We start from the raw sequence: 5,000 nt of genomic DNA on the forward strand, positions 1-5,000 counted from the left end.
GCAGGCTCCGGGTTGACCTGGTGGCCGGAGGAGAATTAAGCCCGGAGCCCGGGGCAGGGCGACCCCGGACGGACGGGGGTCCGCCTGGCCCCTGCCCGCGGGGGCAGGCTCCGGGTTGACCTGGTGGCCGGACGGGAATTAAGCCCGGAGCCCGGGGCAGGGCGACCCCGGACGGACGGGGGTATGCCGGCCCCTGCCCGCGGGGGCAGGCTCCGGGTTGACCTGGTGGCCGGAGGAGAATTAAGCCCGGAGCCCGGGGCAGGGCGACCCCGGACGGACGGGGGTCCGCCTGGCCCCTGCCCGCGGGGGCAGGCTCCGGGTTGACCTGGTGGCCGGAGGAGAATTAAGCCCGGAGCCCGGGGCAGGGCGACCCCGGACAGACGGGGGTCCGCCTGGCCCCTGCCCGCGGGGGCAGGCTCCGGGTTGACCTGGTGGCCGGACGGGAATTAAGCCCGGAGCCCGGGGCAGGGCGACCCCGGACGGACGGGGCTCCGCCGGCCCCTGCCCGCGGGGGCAGGCTCCGGGTTGACCTGGTGGCCGGAGGAGAATTAAGCCCGGAGCCCGGGGCAGGGCGACCCCGGACGGACGGGGGTCCGCCTGGCCCCTGCCCGCGGGGGCAGGCTCCGGGTTGACCTGGTGGCCGGAGGAGAATTAAGCCCGGAGCCCGGGGCAGGGCGACCCCGGACAGACGGGGGTCCGCCTGGCCCCTGCCCGCGGGGGCAGGCTCCGGGTTGACCTGGTGGCCGGACGGGAATTAAGCCCGGAGCCCGGGGCAGGGCGACCCCGGACGGACGGGGCTCCGCCGACCCCTGCCCGCGGGGGCTGGCTCCGGGTTGACCTGGTGGCCGCTCGGGACTTAAGCCCGGAGCCCGGGGCAGGGCGACCCCGGACGGACGGGGCTCCGCCTGGCCCCTGCCCGCGGGGGCAGGCTCCGGGTTGACCTGGTGGCCGGACGGGGAATAAGCCCGGAGCCCGGGGCAGGGCGACCCCGGACGGACGGGGGTCCGCCGGCCCCTGCCCGCGGGGGCAGGCTCCGGGTTGACCTGGTGGCCGCTCGGGACTTAAGCCCGGAGCCCGGGGCAGGGCGACCCCGGACGGACGGGGGTATGCCGGCCCCTGCCCGCGGGGGCAGGCTCCGGGTTGACCTGGTGGCCGGTTTGCTTTCGGGCCACCAGGTCAACCCGCTGCCTGTATGGGGTTGACCTGGTGGCCGCTTTCCTTCCCGGCCACCAGGTCAACCCGCTGAATGTATGGGGTTGACCTGCTGGCCGCTTTCCTTCCCGGCCACCAGGTCAACCCGCTGAATGTATGGGGTTGACCTGCTGGCCGCTTTTCTTCCCGGCCACCAGGTCAACCCGCTGAATGTATGGGGTTGACCTGCTGGCCGCTTTCCTTCCCGGCCACCAGGTCAACCCGCTGAATGTATGGGGTTGACCTGCTGGCCGCTTTCCTTCCCGGCCACCAGGTCAACCCGCTGAATGTATGGGGTTGACCTGCTGGCCGCTTTTCTTCCCGGCCACCAGGTCAACCCGCTGAATGTATGGGGTTGACCTGCTGGCCGCTTTCCTTCCCCGGCCACCAGGTCAACCCGCTGAATGTATGGGGTTGACCTGCTGGCCGCTTTCCTTCCCGGCCACCAGGTCAACCCGCTGAATGTATGGGGTTGACCTGCTGGCCGCTTTCCTTCCCGGCCACCAGGTCAACCCGCTGAATGTATGGGGTTGACCTGCTGGCCGCTTTCCTTCCCGGCCACCAGGTCAACCCGCTGAATGTATGGGGTTGACCTGCTGGCCGCTTTCCTTCCCGGCCACCAGGTCAACCCGCTGAATGTATGGGGTTGACCTGCTGGCCGCTTTCCTTCCCGGCCACCAGGTCAACCCGCTGAAAGTATGGGGTTGACCTGGTGGCCGCTTTCCTTCCCGGCCACCAGGTCAACCCGCTGAAAGTATGGGGTTGACCTGGTGGCCGCTTTCCTTCCCGGCCACCAGGTCAACCCGCTGCCGGCATGGGGTTGACCTGCTGGCCGCAGAGGGGCAGGCTCCGGGTTGACCTGGTGGCCGGACGGGGATTAAGCCCCGGCTCGGAGCAGGGCAAGCCCGGGCGGAGGGGGGTCCGCTTGGCCCCTGCCCGCGGGGGCAGGCTCCGGGTTGACCTGGTGGCCGGTTTGCTTTCGGGCCACCAGGTCAACCCGCTGAATGTATGGGGTTGACCTGCTGGCCGCTTTCCTTCCCGGCCACCAGGTCAACCCGCTGAATGTATGGGGTTGACCTGCTGGCCGCTTTCCTTCCCGGCCACCAGGTCAACCCGCTGAATGTATGGGGTTGACCTGCTGGCCGCTTTCCTTCCCGGCCACCAGGTCAACCCGCTGAATGTATGGGGTTGACCTGCTGGCCGCTTTCCTTCCCGGCCACCAGGTCAACCCGCTGAATGTATGGGGTTGACCTGCTGGCCGCTTTCCTTCCCGGCCACCAGGTCAACCCGCTGAAAGTATGGGGTTGACCTGCTGGCCGCTTTCCTTCCCGTCCACCAGGTCAACCCGCTGAATGTATGGGGTTGACCTGCTGGCCGCTCTGCTTCCCGGCCACCAGGTCAACCCCCTGCCGGTATGGGGTTGACCTGCTGGCCGCAGAGGGGCAGGCTCCGGGTTGACCTGGTGGCCGGCAGGGACTTCAGCCCCAGGGCCCCTGGCAGGGCGACCCTGCCCTTGTTCCCCAGAAAAGGAGAGAGCTGGCTCGCAGCGGGAAAAGCTGCCTACGGCACCTGGGATTCCCAGGCGGTCACCCATCCAAGTACTAGCCAGGCCCGGGACGGTTTACCTTCCGAGATCGGACGGGATCGGGGGCCTTCCGTCCGGTATGGCCGTAGGCACTCGGCTCCGGTCCGCCTCGTCCCCTTTCCCTTACTGACTCCCCTGCCTCGGGTGGGCCCGATCCTTTTTTCCGTTTTTTTTTTTCGCTCCGGAGGCTTCATGAGCCCCCCCCCAACACCCCTTTGGGGGTCGGTGAAAATTTTTTTTTCAGACTTCCAGGGGCCCGATCCTGGCCGCGGGCACCCGGCTCCGGGCACCCGGCTCCGGGCCGCCTCGTCCCCTTTCCCTTACTGACTCCGCTGCCTCGGGTGGGCCCGATCCTTTTTTCCGTTTTTTTTTTTCCGCTCCGGAGGCTTCGTGAGCCCCCCCCAACACCACTTTGGGGGTCGGTGAAAAAATTTTTTTCAGACTTCCAGGGGCCCGATCCTGGCCGCGGGCACCCGGCTCCGGGCACCCGGCTCCGGGCCGCCTCGTCCCCTTTCCCTTACTGACTCCCCTGCCTCGGGTGGGCCCGATCCTTTTTTCCGTTTTTTTTTTTTTTTCGCTCCGGAGGCTTTATGAGCCCCCCCCAATACCACTTTGGGGGTCGGTGAAAAAAATTTTTCAGACTTCCAGGGGCCCGATCCTGGCCGCCGGCACCCGGCTCCGGGCACCCGGCTCCGGGCCGCCTCGTCCCCTTTCCCTTACTGACTCCCCTGCCTCGGGTGGGCCCGATCCTTTTTTCCGTTTTTTTTTTTTTCGCTCCGGAGGCTTTATGAGGCCCCCCCTAACCGTTTTTGGGGTCGGTGAAAATTTTTAGTCAGACTTCCAGGGGCCCGATCCTGGCCGCGGCTTCGCAGGCTGGCCTGGGGGGGGGGGGCATCTCTAGCTCCGGCCGCGGACGGCGAGACGCTCGGCCACCAGGTCAGCCCGGAGGAAAAGGCTGAAAAAAATGTCTAAGTCCCCCGGGACACCAGGTCAACCCGGAGGAAAAGGCTGAAAAAAATGTCTAAGTCCCCCCGGGACACCAGGTCAACCCGGAGGAAAAGGCTGAAAAAAAGTCTAAGTCCCCCCGGGACACCAGGTCAACCCGGAGGAAAAGGCTGAAAAAAATGTCTAAGTCCCCCCGGGACACCAGGTCAACCCGGAGGAAAAGGCTGAAAAAAAGTCTAAGTCCCCCCGGGACACCAGGTCAACCCGGAGGAAAAGGCTGAAAAAAAGTCTAAGTCCCCCCGGGACACCAGGTCAACCCGGAGGAAAAGGCTGAAAAAAAGTCTAAGTCCCCCCGGGACACCAGGTCAACCCGGAGGAAAAGGCTGAAAAAAAGTCTAAGTCCCCCCGGGACACCAGGTCAACCCGGAGGAAAAGGCTGAAAAAAATGTCTAAGTCCCCCCGGGACACCAGGTCAACCCGGAGGAAAAGGCTGAAAAAAAGTCTAAGTCCCCCCGGGACACCAGGTCAACCCGGAGGAAAAGGCTGAAAAAAAGTCTAAGTCCCCCCGGGACACCAGGTCAACCCGGAGGAAAAGGCTGAAAAAATGTCTAAGTCCCCCCGGGACACCAGGTCAACCCGGAGGAAAAGGCTGAAAAAAATGTCTAAGTCCCCCCGGGACACCAGGTCAACCCCGAGGAAAAGGCTGAAAAAATGTCTAAGTCCCTGCTCGGCCATCAGGTCAACCCCATTCAAAGTGACGGGTTGACCTGATGGCCGGCAGTCTCACGGAAGTCCGGATGGGGTCGCCAAAAGTGCCCTCGGCCGACCGAGAGAACCAGGAGGTCGGATAGGATTTCAGATTGGTCCCCCTAAATTGGCGGTTGGATTTTTCGACTAGTTCATTTTGACGGGTGCGAGGAGATTTCTGAGAACAGGTTTTTCGGAACCTGTGAGAACCAGAGATGAGCCTCGGGGACCAATCTGCGCGTTGTACCCGATCTTGTGAGGGGGGACAGGGGCACGTTGGCAGGTGGGGCGGCCCCCGGCCCCCCCGAGCCCCCCCTTTTCCGGCTCTTTTCCTCCGGGGACCCCGTCGTCCCCTCGCACCCCCGGTGCAGGCCCGGTGGCCGGGATGCGAACTCCGACTGTCGGCGCCCCCCGGAGGGAGGGGGGGCCCGCTCCTCTCTCGCCTTCCGATCGATGTGGCGCTCACGTTCGCGACGGGAAGGGTCCTTCGCGGGCCGGCGCCCCCGACCGCAGGGGGCGTCTGGCGTTCAGG

At 65.8% G+C, this 5,000-nt stretch overlaps 1 non-coding gene across 1 annotated transcript; it reads right to left on the reverse strand.

Annotated features, from left to right (window-relative positions):
• Window positions 1–2,748: 2,748 nt before the first annotated feature.
• Window positions 2,749–2,867, reverse strand: LOC141980370 (5S ribosomal RNA). Its single transcript, XR_012637524.1, has one exon. It is a non-coding gene; the product is annotated as a 5S ribosomal RNA (ribosomal RNA).
• Window positions 2,868–5,000: the final 2,133 nt, after the last annotated feature.

This window comes from Natator depressus, unplaced genomic scaffold (genome assembly GCF_965152275.1).
Source record: "Natator depressus isolate rNatDep1 unplaced genomic scaffold, rNatDep2.hap1 scaffold_100, whole genome shotgun sequence".
Classification (NCBI taxonomy): domain Eukaryota; kingdom Metazoa; phylum Chordata; order Testudines; family Cheloniidae; genus Natator; species Natator depressus.